The sequence below is a fragment of the Camelus dromedarius genome, chromosome 19 (assembly GCF_036321535.1).
Source record: "Camelus dromedarius isolate mCamDro1 chromosome 19, mCamDro1.pat, whole genome shotgun sequence".
Taxonomy (NCBI): Eukaryota; Metazoa; Chordata; class Mammalia; order Artiodactyla; family Camelidae; genus Camelus; species Camelus dromedarius.
The window spans coordinates 29,617,316-29,640,714 of NC_087454.1; the positions used below are offsets into that span (position 1 = coordinate 29,617,316).

The 23,399-nt window shown below is 49.0% G+C and overlaps 1 long non-coding RNA gene across 1 annotated transcript in view; it reads left to right on the top strand.

Moving 5' to 3' along the window:
• LOC135318628 (uncharacterized) overlaps positions 1–23,399 on the top strand; it is a 131,969-nt gene that overhangs the window by 24,894 nt on the left and 83,676 nt on the right. Inside the window, exon 3 of the long non-coding RNA XR_010376907.1 lies at positions 17,688–17,791. This is a non-coding gene — a long non-coding RNA (uncharacterized LOC135318628). The remainder of the gene's footprint in view (positions 1–17,687; positions 17,792–23,399) is intronic.

A 23,399-nucleotide genomic window follows, 5' to 3' on the forward strand; every position in this document is an offset into this window, starting at 1 on the left:
TCTGACCCCCGTTCCCTGTATCCTTGGCGTCACCATCTTTGAAGGAAAGAGCCCCATGAACAAACCAGGTGCTAGCATCTTACCTTGTTTCCTCAGCAAGTACAGCTCAGGGTGGGGCTGCCGCCCACCAGTTGTTTGGCTCAGATGTGTGTTCCTATTTTCCGGAAGAGTGAAACCAGTGTGTCCTGGGAGACTACCCTGGGCCTGGCACGCTCAGAAACATGCCTAATGTGATGCTCGCTAGTGCTCCCCGTGCAATGGAATCTAGGACTTCAAGGAAATAGGCAGGTCAGCTGGGAGCCCAGAGGGCACCCCAACCACCCCACATACTGGGCATCACTGCCACGGATCCGCTCTCCATCAAGGGCATTGGAGCCACGGAAGTCAAAGCAGCTTCTATGCTTCTGTCACACACTGTCTCACAGTCCATTAGTGAGCGGTCCTGAAACAGAGCATCACCCCAGCCCTGCCAAGCTGACACTGGCTGACCCAACGTGTGATGAGGGCCCAGCAGAAGTGGGTCAGGGGACTGGATTTACCAACCTCTGGCAATGTGCCTGCAACAGGCCACTACTGAGCTGTCCCTCTGCAATGTGGGCCAGTACCCTGGCCTGACCTGTTCCATCCTCTGGGATGTTGTGGGACCTGAGGTAACGAGAGTTGAAGTGTGCTCTGGAGGGACCATGCCGCCACCCAGAGTGTTCTCTTTCCACGCCAGCACGAGCTTGACTTAGCTCGAGTGGTTCTAGGATGGACGGCTTTTCTTTCCTTCCTTGGCCTCCTGTCTAGCGATCGCGTTCCCCTCCCCTGCCAAGTGGTGGCATCACTGGCTCCTCGGGACACCCCCTGCCCCCCGGCACCACTGCTCCCCAACTGTTAATGTTCGCTTCTGTGGAAAATGATAGGGTGACAAGCTGCTTCCTGACATTCCCACCATCAGATAAGCCAAGGGGGAAGCGAGTTCTTCTGGAAGAGAAACAGACTGTGCTTGGGAAATTAAATATCCCTTAGAGGAGAGCAGGAAACTTAAGATTCCAGCCACGGGTTTCCGAGGAGGGCTCACCCAGGAGCCAGTGGCACCCCCAGGGTGAGAGCTGGGAAGGATGGAAGCCCTGCTCCTGTCATCTGCAACGTTACCTGGGGACCAGGACAGGGCTGGGCGTCTACCCCAACAACACAGGCAGTGGGGTCCAACCCTTCTTCCCTCCTCTCCCTGTCGGCGTCCCAGCCCCCTTCCATCTGCTCAGCAATCAGAGCACTTGGAGGTTTCCAGCCTAGTCTCTTGATGCTCTCTGCAAGCTGGGGTGTGAGATGCAGCCACTCCCCACCAGGGAAACTGAGACACAAAGAGCGAGCAGTGGTGTGAGTGCCGTTCTGAACAGAGCTCCAAATATGCTCCTCTTTGGCTACCCTGCAGGCGCGCGCGCACACACACGCACACACTCCCGAGTTTTACAGCCTTCTAAAATTTATGAGGAAGTCGAGTACCCAAGATCTCTTAATTAAGCGGCCTTCCCCTAGGAGAAAGGAAATGGGCTTCCATATTCTTAGCACCGACATCGGATCACATGATTTACTACCCAAGACCTGCGTCTCTCCCCAAATCAGCTCCTCTGTAGTACAAACATCTATCACTTTGAAGGCGGTTCAGACGCCACTTTCTCCACCTCCTCCCCCTTTTCTGGTGCCCTCTGGGCCTCAGCACTTCTCATCTGCCCCTTATCCTAGAAGTTCGAGGTCAGGCGGGAGCCCTGAACAGACACCCTACTGTAGCCGCCCCGGAGAGAGGGAAAGCCCTGAGCCCAGGGCTGGCACCAAGGGGCTGCCCTCACCCATGCGGACGCAAGGGCTGGTCCTGGTCCTTCCTCACAGCCCATGACAGCTGCTGATGGCTGCCATGAAGATATATGGGTTTAATCAGGCCCCTGACAGGTAAAAGACCTTAACAACGAGGACAGTTTGTTCTCCCAAACTGTTGAGTATCTAAGCCCAGTGTTTACTTTGGAATTGAATGAATAACATTGTTCTGGGAAAGGAAATTTTAAAAAGCAGGCTTGTAATTTACAGTAGAGAGAAGAACAGATCTGGAGGTCTTGTCACCCCCACCCCCAAGCCCACACCCACCCCTCCCGCAAACCCTCGCTCTGTCTTCTTGCTGTTTTAAACTTCTAAACACACCACAGCCAACCAGCTCATCCTCTCAGCCCTGCCAGGAAAGGTCTCAACATTGCCAGGCTCCCTAGAGCTGCCAAGAGAACGCATTGCTTCAAGGCAAAGGTTTCCCGCCCCCCATTTCTGTTAAAAACCAAAACCAAATGCCTCTGAAATTCCAAATGCTGTGAGAGCCATTCAAAATGTGGAGCGAAGGGCGATGATTGGGGTGGGCAGAGGTTCACCTGCCCCATGCCCATCAGGTCAGGAGAGTGACTACTTCTAAAAGAAATAAGATGGGGAAGACCACCCCACCAAAAAGCCAGACCTAGTGAAACATGCCCCCTCCTGGGGTGGAGGAATTCCTTCACTGAGGAAGCTCGATTTGTCTTTAAATTCTTGGAGTGGGAGTGAGGGAGAGTTTCTTGGTACCCAGCATCTAGAATACTCCCAGAGACTTTCCTTGAGGAGAGACCAGGGCCTGCACCTCTAGCCTGGGCTAAGATGTGGATAGTGGTTTGCCGCAGTGGATGTCCCCGGCAGCCAGGGGGCGCTCGAGACCAGCCTGTTTCCTTCTAATAGAGGTTCATTTCCAAATGAAGCCCTTCACTGAGTGACAGGACCAGCTCAGAGCCCTGAGAATTCCCTCCCTCTCTGGAATCGCCACCAAATGTAAGACAGGAGGAAGGGGTCTGTGCACACAGGCTGCTGAGTGAGGGGAAGGGGTCTGGCTAGAGGGAGGCCCTCAAAACTCCTGGCCTGACCTGGGCAGGGACACTTACCTCTCCTGTCCTCCCCCAGAAACCAGGGCCTGCCTGCCTGCCTGCCCGCCAGCCCGCCCGCCAGCCCACCTCAGATGCCTCGGATTAGCTAACTGATGGGGGGAGACCACTTTGAACATTTCAAGGCCTGGTCAGGGGCCAAGTCTCATTACTTAGCTTCAAAGTCAGAAACTCCATAAAAAGTTCATTGGTAGGGCTGATTGTCCCAGATTGTTCCAACGGAACTGAACCCACCACGGCACCCCGGGCCTCATGTTTTAATGTAGAGTGAGAACACGTGTGTGGTACTGGGCCATGGGCGGGGGGAGCAGGGGCCCCAGACCCAGGTTGCATTTTTTTTCTCTTTTCAAACACTTAAAAATTACAAAAGAAGTATAATCACATTATACAATATTTAGAAAACAGAGAAGAGAAAAAGAAAATATTTCAGAAGCCCACACCTTATTACAACAATAATATTTCTTTCTAGGCATGCTTCTTATGTACAATTTTTATATACTGTTCATTAGCACATGCAAACAAAAATGTTTTTTTTCCCCTCTAAGCATTAAATCATAAGCATTCCTCCACCTCTTCAAAACCAGTATATTAGGTGGCTGTGTGATACTCTGTCCTAGTAATGTAGAGTAATGGTTACACATTTAGGTTGTTTATAGTTTTACTTTTTTTTAATACGAATAACATGGACATTTTCATATTTCCTCATGACTGATTCCTGAATTTACTTTGTTAAAAAAGTAACATTTTTCTGATAATAAAAGTCGCACATATTTATATTTTTGAAGTGTGGAAAATCTGGGGAAGGATAAAGAAGTTAATAAAAATCACCCATAATTGTTCTGCCCAGAGAGGATCACTGTTAACCTTTGGGTTTATTTCCTTCATATATGTATATATTAGAAACAGGCTCACGCTGCACAGAAGTTTTGTAGGTCCCTAGGGCCAGGAGAATAAAATTGGCAGAGGAAATATTATTTCCAGGAGAGATTCAGTGTGCGATATGTGTGGATTTGAAACTGGATGACGTTCTCATTCAGAACATGCAAGCTGGGACAGACCCGTGTCCAGCCCTGAGGCCGGGCGGGCGCCCCCGGGGGTGGCCAGTGGCCGTGCTGTGGCCGTGCTGTGCCCAGCACCGGGGCCTGGCTCAGGGCTGGGGTCAAGGTCAAGGCCATGGCGGGCGTGAGCAAACGCACTTTCCTCATTTCTCCTGACAAGTGCCGCGGAGCCCCTGATTTATGGGCCCACTTCACAGGACACTAGTAAACGTCCCATAGTATATTTTGTAAGAGTAATGACGTCTCAGTAACCCCGGCCCTCCCTGCCGCCTCGGCTAATAAATTTCCTTCCGTGAGCGGGGTGAGCCTGCCCAACGCTTGGCGAGAGTGGCCAGGTGGTGGATGAGCAGGGGGCACCAGGGCCCCTGGGGCCACTGCTCTTGGGCCCCAGTCGTGCTCAGGAGGAGGTGGAGGGCCTGGCTGTGCCCCCCACCTCCTGCCGCCCCTGAAGACAGGCCGGTTGAGCTAAACGCTGAGCTCTCAAAAGGCAGAAGAAAGATGAAGAGTTGAGTCAAGGAGCTGGAAAAGGAGGGGGAGAAACCCCAAACCATAATTGCCCCTTTCCTTCTGCAGCTCAGATTACTGGCCAGGGGCTGATGGGCGGAGGGCTGTTTCTTTTTTGACTACTGTTTCCCTGGGGTTTGAAGATGAACTCAGTATGGGATGAAAGGACATTTTGGGGTGATTGAGATGGGCTAAATTGGGGGGTGCAGGGGCCACCACAGACCAGGAGTCAGGGGCCAGGCCCTCCCCAGTCTCCAGAAGTGGGATGGGGGCGCTGGGGACATCACATCCCGCTCCCAGCCATGTGGACACAGGCACTTCAAAGGGCCAGGGGCAGGGAATCTATCTGCTCTACGAAACAGCTGCCCCTCGAACCTCCCCTCCCATTTCATAGATTTAGTTTCGAGTGCCAGGTTTCTTTTCTCACTATTTTATTCAAGGCTCCTTTCCACCAGTGCCTGCCAGGACTCACACCAGGTGCTGAGGGCACAAAAATGAGTCAGACACAACCCTTGTTGAAGTAACCAAAGTACAAGCTAATGCTTAGTGCTCCTCGTGTGTCAAGCACTGTTCTAAGCACTTTATGTGGATTAATTCATTTACTCCTCACAACCCCCAAAGAAGCAGGCATTTTATCATCATCATTTCAGTGCTGCACAGGCACCTGGAGGTGACGTGGCTCACCCAAGATGTCCCTGGTTCCTGAGTCCTGGCTCTCAGGGACCCTTGGACTCTTATGAACTCTGAGCAGGCAGGCTCCCCTGGACTTCAACTCCAACAAGCAGGTTACACTACAAACTAGGAAACTGGGGCCCAGAGACAAGAAGTAACTTGCCCAAGGCCACACAACAAAGTGACAAGGCTGGGATTAGAGCCCAATGGCCAGACCCAGTGGCCAGTGCCCTCCCTGCTGTACTGCCCAGCTGCCCTTTAGCCATCTGGGTCCCCCTCACATGTATTCTAAGAAGACAGAGAAGTGAGAACCATTTTATTTTTTTTGACATCTGGAAGCTTCCTGTTTGCGAGCAACTACACTAAAGACCCAGTCTGTGGACCTAGAAGGAAGCGTGAAGAGAGTTGTTCAAAGAAAGAATACGAATGCCAAACCAGCAAGCTGGGGAATGTTCTTGTATCCATGGGGTGAGGAATGAGTTTTGCCAAGTGAAAGATTTATATTTTAGTAACTAGAAATTTCCCATGTGTGTCAATGGGAGTTTACCGATTTGCCCACCCAGACTTGCAGCCCAGGCATAGCTGCCTGGAACAGGGCACCCTGTGTGACAGACTGTTGGGACAGGCGGACACTGGTGCGCACATGAGAAACGGCCCGAGAGCTTGTATCAGAGCCTGAACTGCTGGGCCCACAGGAGGCTAGCTCCTGAGGCTGCTCTAGGGCCCCAGCAGGAATGCCCAACCCCAAAAGCCATCGCGTGCCTGAGACAGACCTCGACGGTGGAGAAGCGAACCTCGCAAATAAAATCTGGGTTTTGAAAAGAACGTGCCTGGCCTAATTCGACAGTGGTTGCTTAACAAGTTGGCTTGTGTAGGAGCACTGGGGCACTAGGGCACTGGGGCTGTTTCTTGCTAGAGTTACCCTGTGCTCTCATACAGGGAAAACCTGGCTCATCTCAGGCTGGTCTCCCAGCAGCACTGGGCGAGGGCCTTCCAGTGGGAGTCAGGGACCTTGATGTCACCACCAGCAGTGGCACTCCCTGTCTCTGTGATTCGGATGCAGCACGTGGTAATCATGGCCATTTCCAGATGAAGAGCCCAAGACGTCCATGGGCTCAGACTCACAGTACTTGGAGGATGGGGTGGAGTGACTCAGAGATAGGGACGTGCTCAGTCAGTCCAGAAGTGCAAAGAGCAAGGTTTTAAACTGTCTCCAGTAAGTGGCTGAGCCCTGCTGCTGGCGGTTCCGGTGCTCAGTCCCTGTCAGTTCCCTCCCCGGTGCCTCCTCCCTCTTTCCTCTCCAGGGCAGGGGACCACCGGAGGGGGCGTGTGATGTGGTGACAGAACTCTGGATTGTAAAGATTTGGGGGACCTGGGTTCTGGTCTTGGCGCCAGCATTTACTGGGTGATGGAACAACCTCTCTCCCTCTCTGGGCCTCATTTCTCCACCTGGGAAGGGAGAGGCCCCAGTAGCGCCTTTCAGATCCATAGTTAGAAGTCATTTCACTCTTTTTTAAAATTAAAATAAAAAAAATTTGAAGTGTAGTTAGTTTACAATGTCGTGTCAATTTCTGGTGTACAGCATCATGTTTCAGTCATACATGTACATACATGTACATACGTATATTCATTGTATATTTTTTTTCATTATAGGTTACAAGATAGTGAATGTTGTTCCCTGTGCTATACAGTAGAAACTTGTTGGTTATCTATTTTATACATAGTAGTATCTGCAAATCTCAGACTCCCAATTTATCCCTTCCCACCTCCTTCTCCCATTGGTAACCGTAAGTTCGTTTTCTGTCTGTGAGTCTTGGAGCCATTTAACTCTTAGGGGCCAGTTTCCTTGTCTGTCGAGCGCCATGCCTCTCCCGGTCGTCTTCAGCGAGTATTTGTATTATTAGGTTGGGCTCTTGCCCAACTCACGGAGCTATTACAAGGGTCAAATAAAATGAAGAAGTTGAAAGTGATTCTTTAACACTGTTTGTTACCCTGACAGGGAGGATCGGGGGGAAAGGAATCCCCAGCTCGTCACTTCTGCATTCTTCCTGAGGACACCAGAGAGCGGGGAGCGTGCCCCTGGCAGAAGCAGACACATTTATGGGATTTCTCGGCCTTTCAAACTTGGATCCCCCTCCTGATGAGCGTTAAAAAATCTCAAGCCCTCTCTTGATTTTTTTTTTGAAATTTCAAAATAAATGAAATAGGGACTTCAAAAAAAAATCAATGGTAATTTTAGATCATGCTTTTTCCAAACTTCTCACGTCCCCTGGAGAGTCTGATAAACACGAGGCGGGCACTGAAAAATCCTATTTTTCATTCAAGGCAGGTGTGGAAATTGAGTTGGTCTGGCGTTGCTAGCGACTCGCCCCGGCTGGCAGTCCAAGGCCATGATGGAGAGGCTCTGTGACAAAACGGTGGGCCATGCCACGTACATTTCTTGACATTATTAATCATGTGGCTACCATTCTTTATGATCCTGTGCTTTTCCACTAGACCACACTGCTTTTTTTTTTAAAAAACTTTTTAAAATTTTATTGAGGTATAGTTAATGTACAATATTATATGTTACAGGTGTACAGCAGTAATTCACAGTTTTTAAAGGTTATACTCCATTTATAGTTATTGTAAAATATTGGCTATATTCCCCGTGTTGTACAACATATCCTTGTCCCTTATTTTATCTAATAGTTTGTACCTCTTAATCCCCTTCCCCTATCTTGCCCCTCCCCGCCTCCCTCCCCGCCCTGGTAACTGCTAGTTTGTTCTCTTTCTCTGTGGTCCACACTGCTTTTTAATTTTGTGTTGACTTCTCAGCAGGAGTGAGCTGCAGGCGCCTTAAGAGAGTCTCTTGGCTCATCATTTATTCTGTTCATTGCGTGGGCTTCGTCTACTGTTCTTTCCCCTTCTCTGTTCACTTATTTGAGCCAGGGCTTCCTGGGTGTCTGTGACACAAGAGACTCTTGGAAACAAATCCCTCCTTAAGGAACTTAGACTTGCTTAGAGGAAACCAGACGGAGACCGATCATAGGTAAATGATTAGGTGTCATTATATGGTTGAGTGCCTTAAAACACAGGCTTTCTGTCCAAGGTAACTATTTTTTCAACTTTCCCTTCCACTCTCTAAGGCCAGAACAAATCTGGCTTAATTACCAACACGGGCAATTCGTCGAACCTCTTTGAACATCAGTTGACTTGAAACCAAGGTTAGATGAGATGGTGCTTAAAGCCCCTTTCGAGTCTGGCCTGGGAGGTGTGGGGGGGTTCCTGTCAGCACAAGTGGGGCTGAAGGTTCCTTGTCCCTGAAGCCCTCTGCTCCCACCCTGTCTGGCTCCCCCCGATGGCGCCTCCCTTCTCACTACTGACCCTTTGCTTTTCCAGCTCCTTGTCTTTTTTTTTTTTTCCTTCTGTCTTTAGGGAAAAAGTGAAAACAGAGGAGTTGGCATTTCTAGGACATTGTGGGTGGCCTGTAAGGGGGATGATGAGGTGGAGGACAGTGGGGAGGGGCGCCCTGGTGACTCACCGGGTTGCCCCGTGGAGTCGTTTGACATCACCACGGCCCTACCCACTGCCAGAGCCCATCACCATCCTTGCTAGGGCCTTGCTGCCAGCTGGCGGGTCCCGCGTCCTGTGGGAGGCCCCCCACGAGCTCGGAGTGATGCTGGCTGTAAATTCAGGGAGGATGGGCTGTGAAGCCCCTTCATCTGGCCTTGGGGGCTGTGGTCCTCTCTAGCTCCAGGCCACTGCCCTGAAAGCCTTCCTTTCTCCAGGCCTCCTTCCCCTGGCCCTGCAGACAGAGAAGCCCCAGCCTGGGCCTTACGGACCACGCCCAGCCCATCCTGGGCATGCAGAGGGGGTAGCTGCTGCCCAGCCCGGCGCCTGACCGCATGGTTGGGAGGTGGCCAGTGAAGGTCAGCTTAATGAACAGCTGCTTCAAACCCACAACGTAATAAGTTAAAATAGTTACAAATGAGTAGCCATCAACAAAGCACTTTCTACACGTCACTCATTTTCTTACTAAGATGTATTTACTTTTCCTTGTCCAGCACTCATTGTGTTAAGGACCCAAGGATGAAGTGCACTTGAACTGGGAACCAGAACGCCTGGGAGAAGTCACTTTACCTCCCTGTGCCTCCGTCACCTGACTGTGCAGGCGATGGTGGTGACATCTGCAGCCTGGCCTGCGGATCGAGCCCACTGGCCTAGGGGAAGGGTTGGGGACAGTTAAAGCAGCTGTGAAAGGTGCGAGGGGCTACTGCTGAGATGTCCCACACGTGCAATGACCATCAAGAAGAGTGTCCCCCATTCTCCCTGGTTAATCGGGCCCCCAGCCCCACTGTCCTGGCATCGTCCAGGAAAGCTTTGGCTCCACCAAACAGTGCTAATCCTGCCATGGGTGATATGATTCTAACGCAATGAGGTCAATTTCCCGAAGCCATCCAAGGTGGTGCCATGGTTTTCCTTTGGGCTTGCAGCTTAAATGCCTTCTCATCAGGAAGCCTTTTCTGAAGGGACTGAAGGAGAGAGTGGAGCAAGCAGAGCGTCTGCAGGGAGAGAGTCCCAGACAGAGGGACTGTCTGGCTAGGGCTGAGGGAGCCTGGGGGTGAGGAGGCAGCTTACAGAGCAGCCGCATAGGCCTCCAGTCCATGGGAGGACTTGGGTTTTATTCTAAGAGCAGTTAGAGGTCCCAGGTGGGTTTTGAGTAGGAAAGTGGCACCATCTGGCTGCCTTGTGGAGAGCAGTCCTGGGAGAGGGAGAGAAAGGTGGAGACAAATTTACTGGTGAATTGAGCATGGGGTGTGAGGAAGGAGCAGTCGATGACGGAACTGAGGCTTTCGGTTTGAGTAACCAGATGAATGGAAGGTGTGTTCTCCTGGAACCGGAGTCCAGCCTCACCAGATCTCTCCTTCATTCCTCTCTGTTCTCTCTGCCTCTCCTCTCACTCCTTTCAGGGGCTCCTGCAGAGGCCTCTTACTGCCAGTCAACCCAATGCTTAAAGAACAGGTTTGATTATTTCACAATCATGCTTGAAATGTCTGAGACCCACTTGTATTAGTCATCTCTTGCTGTATAACAAATTGACCCAAAACCTAGCAGCTTAAAACAGTGAATGGTTATTGTCTCCCAGTGTCTGTGGAGCAGGCGTCTGGGGGCAGCTCAGCTGGGTCCTCTGTCTCAGGTCCACATACAGCTGCCATCAAGGTGGTAGCCAGGCTGCAGTCTCATTTGAAGGCTCAAATGGAGGAGGACCAATCTCACTCATGGGGTCATTGGCAGGATTCAGTTTCTTGCTGGCTATTGGCCAGAAACATCCATCTTTTGCCACATGGATCTCTCCATTGGGCAGCTCACAACGTGGCACTGGCTTCCCTCAAAGTGAGCCAGTGAGAGGGCAAGAGAGAGCACCCACGAAGGAAGCCCTAGCCTTGTTAGAGTGAGACAGTAGGTCTGGGCGCCCAGGCTCCAGGGCGGGGGTCGTACAAAGGCATGAACACCAGGGGCAGGGACCAGCAGGTGCCGTCTTGCAGGCTGCATACCCCTTCCAGCCACTTCCCTGTGTCTTCCGCACACACTGCTCGCTCTGGTCATGACACCGGACTTGCTGGTCCCAAAAGAGCTGCTTCCTCTGTTTCCTGTCTCACTGCCTTTGTGCGCTTTCTGCCTGGGACTCTGGGAGATCTCTCCTGCTCATTACTTCAGGCCTAGAAGTAAAGCTTTTGGGCATGATCCTCCCTCCCATTTGCTTGCATCAGCATTCTTCGTCCATGCGTTTGCTCCTCCCAGTTCAGATCTGTGCTCTGTGACAGTCAGGGCTATGTCTTATTCATGTGTGACTTCCCACTGCCAAAGACAGTGGGTGGCATGTAATCAATTCTTATTCAACTCTTTGTTCAGCATAAATGAGTGAATTTTAGTTAAAGTGAAAGAAAAAATTCAGGAGGGTAAATCTACTTATAGGATGGATGCCAAGGTAAAACAAGGCTTTAAGATGATCTATTTTAGTTTTTGATTTTGTTTTTGTTTTTAATTGAAGTATAGTTGATTTACAATGTTGTGTTAGTTTCTGGTGCACAGCATAATGATTCAGCTGGGGGCTCAGGTTTTGACCCTTTACCTCCTTCATGTCTTGGTTCAAATGTGACCTTCTCAGCTAGCATTTCCCTGGCCAACCATTTAAACCTCACTCCTGCCTCCTAGACGCCCAGTCTCCATAACTCTGCTTAAATTCCCCGTAGCATCTGTGACCTTCTACTTCACTAAATCACTGACTCATTGTCTTCCTCATCTCTTTCCTGACAGTAGCATGTAAGCTCCCGGGAGGGCAGGGCTTTCTGTCTCCCCTGCGCAGAGATGTCTCCCCAGCACCTGGCACCGTGCCTCACACAAAATCAGTGCTGTGGGAAGATGTGCTGGATGAATGAATCCTGAGCGGTGCCCTTGCATGTAGGGTGTTCTCGAAATGCTCGTTTGGTTGGTTGGTGGATTGATAAAGCCAGCCAAGTGAGATCAAACCCATATCCCTCCCTTCTAGAAGAGGCCCTGGACAGATAGCTGAGTCTTGGAGACTCATTTCTCAAGGTCAATGGAATGAGTCTTGTTGAGATTGTCACGGCCCTTCCCAGCTGGGCTGAAAAATGCCTTTGGAATCAGATGCTGGGGAGGCGGGAGGCCAGCTCCAAGACTTCCCAAGGAGCCGGAGTCAGAGCTGGCTCCACATCCCGTTCGTCAGCCCCAGCACGCAGAGGAGAGGCCTTTAGCTGCCAAGGACTTTGTTTTATTGTCACTGCAGCTGGCTCTCCACTGGGTGGGAGCTGCCAGGGCAGCAGCCATCAAGCCTTGGACACCGGGCTGGGGTAATAATAGCAGCTCCATAATTCTTGCTCGAGCCTCAGCTGAAAGGAGGAGCTGCTGGAGGTGGCGGGGAAACAGGAGCCCAGCAGCAGCAGGAGGAGGAGCTGGTACTGGCTGTTCCCTCTCTCTCGTAGACCTGGCCCTGGGACGTGGCTCAGGGACCTGCTTCCAGCCTACTCTCAGTTCAGTTTTTCCAAAGCTTGTCACAGGAAGAGGGCTGGATGTTATTCTTAAGTCTTGGGGACATAGCAGAGGATTCTCAGGTAGGAAATTCTGATATCATCTTGCAGACCCTGCCACTGACAGCCTGTATGACAGGCAAGAGGGATCACTGCTTGGGGATGCATTTGAAATGCTACTTCTGTTGTAGGTGCCTTTTGGCCCCTGGAAAGAGGTGCTGTTGGACTGAGAAATTACCCCCAAACAGTTCTTGCTACCTCTGGGCTGTGAAGTCCGCACGTGTGTGGGACAATAAATCTTTGCACCAACCTGGTCTGAGATACCCCTGGGTTCTAGCCTTGGAGTGGGCAGGCCAATGGCACTGCCTGGCTGTCTGGGCATCACTGAGCCACTGCAGTAGGCTCGAGTTCCTTGTTTAGGAAGAGGAAATAACTGATGTCCTAAATCCTCTCTTGTCAAAGAGCCTCCCTGCGGCTAGACCTAGAGGCTCGATCACGTTCAGGTTTGATTTTTCTCCCTAGGTGAGAGGTGGACATGTGCTCTTACATCAGGAGCCTCATAATGTCTGGCTGTCTCTTTTTCTGTGGTGTTAGTGGCTGTGGATCCTCAATGCCCAGATTGATTAATTCATTTGTGCTTTGCTCTGACGTCTGCAGTCTCTGCTCCATGGCCTTGCATCTGGCTTTGCCTCTGGAGTGACATGGCTTTTTCTGATCTCCTTTTATAAACCCCACCCCTTCAGCCTACATGTCCATCCCCAGTCTCCTGTCCAGGAGACCCAGTCCAGGTCAGGAGAAGTCTGAAAGATGAAATTCCCTCAAGGAAGGAGGAGAGAAGACAACTCCATGAGGAGAAGGTGCTGCCAAGGCTGGCAGACATCCTCTGGTCACCCCTGACATGGAATCTAGGGCCAGGCTCTTAGACCCTCGTTTTTGGGTGATAAACATGTTCTGAAATTAGATAGTGATGGTAATTACACAACTCTGTGAATATATTAAAAAACATGAAATTATATACACTTCAAGAGGGTTAATTTTATGGTATGTGAATTGTATTTCAATAAAGCTGTTTAAAAAGAGAGGGGGGCTAGTAGGTCTCTGGAGCCAGATTGCTTGAGTTCAAATCCTAGCTCCTCTGATTACTATACGTGTGATCATTTACCCACTCTGTGCCTCAGTTTCCTCATGTGTAAAATGAAGATAATAGTAGTACCTGCCTCATAGGGTTGTGAGGGTTACATGGTCTAATGGGCCGACTCCTGGCACATAGCAAACACTCCATAAGGGTTAGCTGTTGTTTTTATTATTAATATGCCATGATCCCTGTCATCTGTACCTAAATCAAGAGCCAAAGAAGACGTGTCAGCAAGGCAGGCCTAGTCCAGGGTGATGTCCACAAACAGGGCCAGGGCTTGGAGATGTGGGTAGCTCCCATGATGACAGAACCACTCATGAACCTTGTAGAGCACTTAGTCACCCAAACATACATAAATACCGAATCTGGCTCAAGATTTTTGGCTGGAGTCCACTGAGAGTTATGAATCCCTCTTTGAACAATGGCAGCTATTATTAAAATCTAGAGGCTTTGAGTTGGACGCTTTCTCCAGCCCAGACACTGATTCAGAGCTGCAACATTCTAAATAGCGAGGCTAGAAATTGATGCCGTTTTTGAGCTGATTTATTGAGAGGTTTCTTGATCTGGGTCAGTTTCCTGCAACATTTGGAAAGTGACGACTGTAGCATCATTATTTTCCCCAAATGACCAAAATTATAACCAGTAACTTGAGGCCAGTAAATTTCCCTGCAGCAGATGTTAAACTCTTTTAAAAGATGATTAACAATGGGAGACTTAGGCTCCACGGCAGAGTAACCAATCGGGTGGTGTTGCTGAAGTCAACGTGTGAGGTAAGAGGCACATCCAGACCCCCACGGCGTGGTGGGGGCCCAGGTTGGAGACTGTAAGAACCCACAGGTTGTGATGTAAATCAAGCCTGTGGTCCTCGGTGGCAGGACGTGTGGTGCTGTGACAAGAGACCTAGACTGGGTATTGAGAGACCTGGTCTTGCTTCTCCCAGCAGCGTGACTCAGGGCAAACCATTTCCCTTCTCTGGGATATAGTTTCCTCATACTTTAAAATTAGGAGGGACCACAATCAGTGGTCTCTTAGGTATTTTGTGAGTTTTAGACTGATTTGTTCTGTTACTTAAGGAGAAAGCAAATAAATCATTTGCTAACCTCCAAAGAATCTGTGATTTTTAGATGGAGTGGCCACAAAAGAACCAAGTTGGGTTATACAGTTATGATGATGCTTGCTTCACATCACCACTGCCAGAAAGTGTGGGAGTGAAAGGGCATAAGGATGGGTCCAGGGAGACCACCCTTGGATACCCAAACCAGGGCTCTGGGACCAGACACAAACGTTTACTGGTTGAGGACAAAGTTCCATTGCAGTCTCCTTGAGGAATGTTATGTAGCTTTTACTCATCTCTCCAGTAGATAAGTTTCTCTACTTGTTCATCTCTCCTCCCCTTTCCTGAAGGCTTGTCATCTGCCTAGGAGATTTGTGGATCAACTACTCCGTGTGTATACTTACACACGTCACATGCACACATGTCTATGCAGTTGCTGGGTAGAGTTGAATGGTGTTCTAATGAACTTCTCCAATGAGATATCTTTAGACCCCCTTCTCTAACAAGTCCAGCCTCTCCAACCATGCTCCCAGCTTGAGGTCACTGGAGAGTGGAAGGGAATAAACCCAATGGATAGGATCATTGAGATCCTTTAGAAAAATCCCCTTTATCTCTTCCCCCAACACTAAGGGGAAGTGGCCCAGATCCTACACCTCATAGCACTTGAGCCATGGGGCTCTGGGGAGTAGAACTTGAGTTCTTCCAAACTCCCTCTGCTTTATCGTAAGACTCAACACAGCAGCCCTCCTCAGAGGAATCATCCATTCATTCAATCAGTAAATATCGAGCACTTACTAAGTGTCAAATTTGGTGCTAGCCATAGAGATACAATGCTGAACCAATGCCAGGGAAGATCTTAGAATATTTTAGGAGATGAAAAAAAAGCCAGTGTGAGGATTGCATTAGTCCATCTGTTTGGGCTTCTATAACAAAATGCCACAGACTGGGTGGCTTATAAACAACAAATATGTACTCCTCAGAGATCTAGAGGCTGAAAGTTCCAGCATGGTCAAGTAAGGGCCTTCTTCTGGGTCACTGACTTCTCACTGTGTCCTCACATGGTGACAGGGCTGGGGAGTTCTGTGGGGTCTTGTTTGGAAGAGCACTAATCCCATTCATGAGTGTATCCCCCTCCCAAGCACCTTCCAAAGGCCCTGTCTCCTAAAATCATCACATTGGGCACTAGGACTTCAGCATATGAATTTGGGGAGACAGACGTTCAGACCACAGCAAGGAACAATGTAAGAGAGGAGGGAGAACGATACAGGGCAAGACTGGGAACATAGGCAGGGTTCTGGTCATGCGTGGTCTAGGTGGCCCAAGAGGTCAGTTTTCCCACCCATGGTTCTGAAAAACGAGGAACACAGAGAGACATGGCTGAGGGAGGCATGTGGAGTTGGCGTATCCCATGGACGTTTCTTGGATCTATCAAATGGAATTCTTACATCAATTCTAAACTTAATGAAAACTAGCTTTTTAAGGAAGTGAATTCCTGGACATATATGAGAAATATCTGGAACAGAAGAAAGAGCATAGGCTTTAGATTCAGGCTGGAATTTGAATCTGGGCTCTGCTAATTGTTGGGAAACTAAGTTACCTAACTTCTCTGGGTTGAGTTTCTCTCATCCATACAGTAAAGGCAGAGGTATCTCATGGGCTTCTTAGGAGATGATATCTAAGGTCGTGTTTGCAGTATCTGCAGTTGCTGGCATGTGGGTGGTACTCCCTTACGCACCAAGCTCCATACCACCATGCAGACAGTTGCATGTTATGGTTCTCAGTTGCAAGCAACAGAATCTACTCTGGCTAGTGCTTCCAGGAACTCTCCCAGAACCATGCTGTAGAACTGACCCGATCTGGAAGCTTCTCCCCTCACAAGTGACCTAGAATTACTCCACTTCTACCATCACCCACACCAGTAACAATGGAAGCCCGAGCCATGGAAGTTTCTGGCACTTGGCCGGTGACCCATTTATTCTAGGCAACATTTTATTCATCAAGTAATAAAGGCCTAGACGCCCCCCTGCTATTTCTGCTACACCAGTTTGAACTACCAATGTTAGCTTTTCTTAAGTGAGGTCGTGTGATTCTCCACATGCTTAGTTTGGCGGGGGGTACATGCTCAACGAAAAAAATCAAATTTTCTATGCAACTGATTGATGTAGTTTGTCTCAGCGCTCCTCATACTCTTCTCACTTTTCCAACCTACACTAGGGATTAAAGATAAATTGTGCCATTTGGGGTTTTTCCAAGCAGCTGCTTTCTTTCTTTCTCTCTGCCTCTGTCAATCTCCCTCTCTCCACACACACACATCTTCTGTCTCTATTTTTCTTTCTCCTTCTTCATTGCTTTAAAACAAAACAAAACAAAACAAAAATCACAGAATTTAATTTCTTGAGAAACCTTCAACTTGGAGTTGCTAGAAGTCTCTCTGTAGCCTTCTTCTACTTTCTTCTAACTCAGTTGGGATTTCTCCACACAGTGGGGCCGTGGCTGCTGCCTGCTCTTGACTGACATTTCCCAGATTTATCACTGAATAGGAAAGGGCTTCTCTCTAGCTCTAGCTTAAAAAGTCCCAGGAAAGGTCTTTGGTCATGTAAGCCACCCTTTGGACCAATCATTGAAGCTTGCCAACTGTGATTGGCTGAGGTTAACAAACTACCAGGTCCAGGGGTGTCAGGGTGAGAAGGGAGGGCCGGGGCCTCAGAAGCAGCTGGTGGGGGCACAGACATGACCACGACGAGTCACTGTGGCCAGACAGCAAATGATTTGTGTGGCCTCCACTGTCTCCAGATTTTGTCCTCTTATCCCTCCTGTGTGGTAATATGGAAGGAAAACAGGTGTGCAGTGGAGCAAACAGGATTTGCTTGAAGAGAGGGCCCCCTACACGTTTCCCAGGAGGGAGAACACTTTCATATTCTTGTCCCATGGATAGGGACCAATTCATGCTTGTCCCTAGGAAAAGAGCAGAAACCCAAGTCCACTTCCTGGTCCTTGAAACTCAAACTTGTTAAATTGTAAGTTCTAGCTTGATGACAGGCTGTTTTAGGAAAAAACAGCATTGTTGTCTGAACGGTGAGCCTCAGACTTCGGCCCACGAGTGTTGTTGTTACTGTGTGGCTATTATTATTGTTGGTATGTAAAGCTTGCTCGTCCAGGGCCTGGAAGTGGTTCTGTTGCACTCCTGCAGACCTCGCTGTTGAGTCCCTTCCAGGCTTAAGGCAGGGGCTTTGTTTGATTGAATCTTCTGAATGGGTGGTTGACTAACAAGAAGACTTTTCTTTTTAATTTAAATCTTAGGGTTGAAAATCTCAACAGAACTTATCAGCCTCTGTCCCCGTCTCAAAAGAGGAGTTCTTCAGAGAGGCAGCTCCAGAAGCAGCAAGGTCTTCGGCAGAAATCAGGTACTGAGCCATTGGCTCTTTCTGAAATTCATATTTTGTCTGTTTCTTATGTAACCTGGTCTGACAATGCCTGCCCTGGTCATCTTCCCTACTACTTCTTGGCATTTCTGTAAAAGGCAGAACTTTGTTATCTTCTCATTAGTCACTAGACACAAGGACTTCCCTTTTTCGGTGGATCCACGCTGCTTCTAAAGGGCTACATCTGCTGTTGCGCTGGCTTCATCCTGGGTTTGTTTTCATGGCTGACTGATGAGGAGGGACCCTGGGTGTGAGGAGCAAGAGGGCAGGACTCTGCTGAGTCCTGATTGTCTGAAGTCTGGGCTGCGACCTGATGGACAAACGTCAGTCAGCATCACACATTTAAGGCAGTGCGTTGTTGGGCAACAGCTCCAGAAGGGAAGTTAAGCTGCGTTTAATTTATCTCTTACAGAGTGTGTAGAAGCTTTTAAAATTATTCCAAGCACGTAGCCCAAAATACCTGGTTCAAAAGATTCTCCGCTTGGACATTCCCCCAAACACAATGTCTCTCCTTGAAAGACGACAAAAATAAAAAGGATACCTCGATCGTGTGGTCCACGCAAACTTCCCTTTGTGAATGACGTGGAATATGATGCGTGTGATGGCGGCAGTCCCCATCCTGTGCTGGGAGAGCTGGGACTGGGTTTACTGAAGCCTGAGGTCTGCAGTTGCCTTGTCCACCTTGCAGAGGGTGCAGCCTCTGATAGTGAACACACTTGATTCTTTGTTTAATGACAGAGTTACTCAGAGATAGAATTATGAACATAAATAATCACTTAGAGGAGTTGTTGAATTTGGGCTGAATGTGAACTGATCCCAGGGTTTATTCTGGAAGCTGAGCTTTAAAAGAAAATGCAGGCGATTGCTCCTGAGAGTGTAGATGTCATATCATCTTGAGTTCTGGCTACCTGGGTTTTATTATATCGAAGAGTTGGAGTGGGTGGGGGTAGAGAGGATTTGGGGGGGGGTTGTTGTAGAACCAAAGGTGTAGGCAAAAGCCAGGCGTTGACATGACCAAGACCAGCCTTAAAGCTATACTGATGAACTCAGCCCTCTCAGGCATGGCCCGCTCCCTGACACCCCACCCTAGGTTACATTAGGGGGATGTGGCATTCGGGAAAATTTACTGGCTGAATATACTGCCCTGCCCACCTGAGCCCCAAATATCCACTGAAAAGAACTTCCTTTAGAGAAACTAAATAGAAAGGGGCCCTCCCATCGATCCACGGCCATGTATCTCTTTGACAATTTCCTCTGTCTTCTTTTTTCTTTCCTTCTGGAACTCTGGTTAGAAATGTTAGCCCTCTTCCTTCTGTCCTCCACGTCTCTTAATGGCCTCTGGTCCCCATAGGTCTCTCTCTTCTCTGTTCTCTGACAAGACTCTAGTTTGTGCTGTGGGGTTGAACACACGTCATTTCTTCCGAGGCTGCATGTCTTAGTCTTGTCTCCTCAACTAGACCGGAAGCCCCTGGAGGTCAGTGAGTCTTAGGCACCATTTGTATTCCCATGGCACCTGGAGCAGTGCTTGATACAGTAAGTGCTCAGTGAGTACCCCATCTATACAGGCCCATTGGCTCACGCTCCCAAGTTATCCCCGAGCCTGAGTCTTGCACACGTGACCTCTTAGGAGCCAGTTGAGTGCGTTGGACCAGGGCACACCCACTCTTTCTGTATCAGCCTTGGGCAGCCCAGCACGGTGCTCTGCTCCCCTGGCCTCCGCTGACTTCCTTTGGATTGTACACTTACCTTCATGATCCTTCCAGCCCAGGGGGCTTACCTGTGTCCCGGGAACTCACCTCTCATCTTCTCTATCTGGTCTTTTCAAGTCAGTTCTGTTTGGCTGCCACCCAGAGTCCAGAAATACATTTCCAAGGGCAGAACTTGGAACTCTGCGGGACTGAGCGCTACTTCTGAGCAGCAGTTTAGAATTTGACATGTGACTCTACCAGCTGGGAGGCCCTGGGTTCTGAGCCTTAGTTTCCTTATTTGTAAAATGGGAACGATGTGGTGGTGAAAAATAATTGAGGTAATGAATGTGAAAATCCTTAACCAAATGTTGGGTACAGTTACTATCTGCAAAACAACACTGAATGATGGTTGTAACCATTAGACACAGGAAACATAGAAAGTAATCTGCACCAGCTTTGGAAAAATAAAGTTAAACTATATTATTCAGCCTATCTTTTAAAAGATTACTTGAAAAAACTCTATCAATCAAAAAGTGCTCAAAGGAAAAAAAAAACATTTTTTTTTTCTGACCAGCAAGATGAAAATTTTTTAAAAAGGAGAGAGAATTGAGTGGTTTATTGAAAACTGTGAGCACCTTGAAACTATTTGAAACCCTGTGTCCTCTTTAAATCACGTTGCTCCAGAGTTAATAGGGAAGATTACAGCCAGGAAGAAGAGAGTAACAGGAAATAAGGGAGAGGATTTAAAACATAAAAAGTGTCAGGCTTCAGAACTTCAAGAATGCTGAATTCCATCTCAAGTCCCAGCATCCTGCCCCTTAAGCCTTTGGTGAGGCCACTGCCTTTGCAAGGATCATCTTCTCTGCTACAAACTGCTTGAAATCAAAGCCACGTGCAAACCTCGCTGCTTCACCCCGTGCCCTCCCCTGTCTCTGTTCCCACTCTCCTTGGGGGCTGGGATGCTGGAATCTTGAAGCCTTTGTAGGAAGCAAGTTCATCCTTGGACACTTTTATGGCAGCAGAGATAGAAAGAGTGACGTCATGACGATGGATGTCCCTTGTCGTTTTTAATTTTAGAGTCATTGTTACAGACTTGGGTTCATTTCTCCCCAAACACCCAGTGCTCTGTGAGGTGAATAAAAGAGATTAAATGCCCATTTTATAGATGAGAAAACTGAGACTTGCTCAGTTCCAAGTGCTGGGAAGTAGCTGATGCGGAATGACAGCTCAAGTTTCTGTCTCTTATTCTCCCAGGATGGTGTGGGGCTGGGGCAGTTACAGCACTGCTGCTTGTGGGAAAAAAAAAAAAAGACCCCAAGCTCAAGGGCCTCCCAGGGGTTAAAAAATGCCTGTAAGAGAACCAGCTGTAAGTCCCATTTCATCAGTAAGAACACTGCGGCCCAAGCACTTACCCACAGACCTGCCCACTGGAGGACAGATGGAGCGTCGCTTGTAAACCCCGATTTTGTGACTTTCATTCCATGCTCAAAATGCATTTGATGTTGTGCGTTCTGTTTCTTTGAAAAGTGGAAATCTACGTTTGATGTTTCTATTCACTAGAGGGATTAATTAGTCATTGAAACTGTAGCTTTCATTCACTGAGTTGTCCTCGCTCTACAAAGCCCTTTCATATTCTTGGTCTCATTCGGTCCAGACACCCCAGTGTGGAGGGTGCCAACTAACCAGGATGTGGCTCATCTTCCTGGAAGCTGGAGATCCACAGTATTTCTACAAGCGCTCTCATTTCACAGGCGGAGAAACTGAGTTACAGAAAGCACCTTTCCTCAATAGGGTTGGCTCAGAGTAGAGTTGCTTCTTTTTCGGTCTAAATTACCACCCATGTGTTGTGCCACTAGACTCTCCTTGTAGAAACGTAGATCGTGAAAAGATCCCTGCTTTGGGAATCAGGAGACCTGGGTTCAAGTCCTTCTGTTGGTGCTCACTAGCTGAGTGACCTTGGGCAAGTCACTTTCCCTGTCTAAGCCTCTGACCTCAGAGAGTTCCTGAGAAAATACAAGGTGACTGTGTAAGTTCAATGTCATGTAAAGTGTGCTCAGTAACTATTAGTTGAATTCGAATCTTTCTAGGGCTTAGTTTTCTTCTTTATAAAAGAGGGATAGTAACCCCCCTGCCTTGCCTTGTTCATTGGGCTGTTATACGCCTCCGAGGAGACTGTGGATATACAATAACTTTGGGAAATAATGTTAAGATGCTTTTAAAACCATATGGAAGTTGCTGACATTCCTTACAAGTAGGATCCTAGGTACGCATCGGCTTTGGCTCACGCACCTCTCAAACCGGAAGCTATGACGAGCCCTACTTTGCAGACAGAGCCCTCGAGGAGTGATTTACCAATATCAGAACAGAAAGCAGCCGTGGGGTCAGGCACCTGAGACAGGCACGAGTCGGTGAGAGAATTCATAATCTCCCCTTCAAGGAGGGTTTGCAGGAGGGCAGTATCTGTGTTGGGCCATTACAAGACTGGGATAGGTAGAAACAGTAGAGGGCAAGGTCAGGCCCAGAAACACCACGGGCGCAGGGCAGGGGACGGGAGAGCACGCAAGTGCAGGAGAGAGAGCGAGTCCTCTCATTTGGGGAAAAATAAAATTCACCAGAAAGTGGCCAGACTAAGAATCCAGCCTCTAGACCACCAAGAGAATGGGCTAGAAGGTTCTGGGGGTGTGACAGGAGGAAAGATTCCACTCAGCCCCTCACTGGTGGGGGCCATGAGCCCAGCCTAAGGGTTCGCTCTAAAAAGAAGGTGATTTCAAAGCTTTAGGAGGCATCTTTCCATTGCTATGGGTGCAACCTGGGAAGGTGTCCCTTTGGTTTAGCAAAGCAGGTGGATGACTTTTTTTCCCTGTAATGATCACTTTCAATGAAAAGTTAGCTTCAGATAATAATTAGGTCCAATAATAACAGCTGCGAACATTTATTGACCGTTTTCTGTGCGCCAGGCACTGTGGGGGTAGTTACATTACTTTCTTAGAGCTACCGTAGCAACTGCCACAAACTGGGTGGCTTTAAATAACAGAAATGCATCCTCTCAAGGTTCTGGTTGCCAGAAGTCCAGACTCAAGGTGCTGGCCGGGCTCCACTCCCTCCGAAAACTCTTAAGGGGAGAGTCCTGCCTGGCTTCTTGCAGCTTCCATGGCTCAGGCATTCCTTGGCTTGTGGCTGAATCCCTCCCGTCTCTGCCTCTGTCTTTCCGCGGCCTCCTCCTCGGTGTCTCTTATAGGACACTTGGCATTGGATTTAGGGTCCACTCAGGTGATCCAGGATGATCTCATCTCGAGATCCTTCATTTCATCAGCAAAGACCCATTTTCTAAATAAATCCATGGTCACAGATTCTGGGGACAAGTACTTAGGCATGTCTTTTGGGGGATGCCGTTCAAACCGTTGCAGGGGTTTCCATGCAATACACCATTCAGTCCCCAAAGCAGGGTCACCCTGTGGGGCAGGTCATAACGTCATCCTGGTTTTATAGATGGGGAGACTGAGGCAGGGAGAGAGGTCTGTGACTTAGCAGAGTCCTACGGCCCAGAAGTGGCGGAGCTGGGGTGTGAAGCCCAGGGGTGTGGCCCGGGGCTCTAAGGGCTCCTCACCACCACGCGATTCTGCCTTCTAACGACGTTTGTGAGAGGAACCACTCCTGGTGATAAAGAAACCAGGAATTTTGGAGCCTGTCCTTGGCAGGTTGGGAGGAGGTGGGTATGGGGTCCTTGAAAGGAAGGAAGATGTGGCTGTGGAGACAGGGCTCTGACAAGAGGGAGGACAGGTGGAGTCAGGCCGGAGGAGGAGGACAGCTCCGAGAGTCTGCTTTGAGTGTGTGAGTGTGTGTGAGGGTGTGTGTGTGTGTGTTGGTGGCTGGCTGGGCACCGGGCCCTCCAGAGCAGTGAG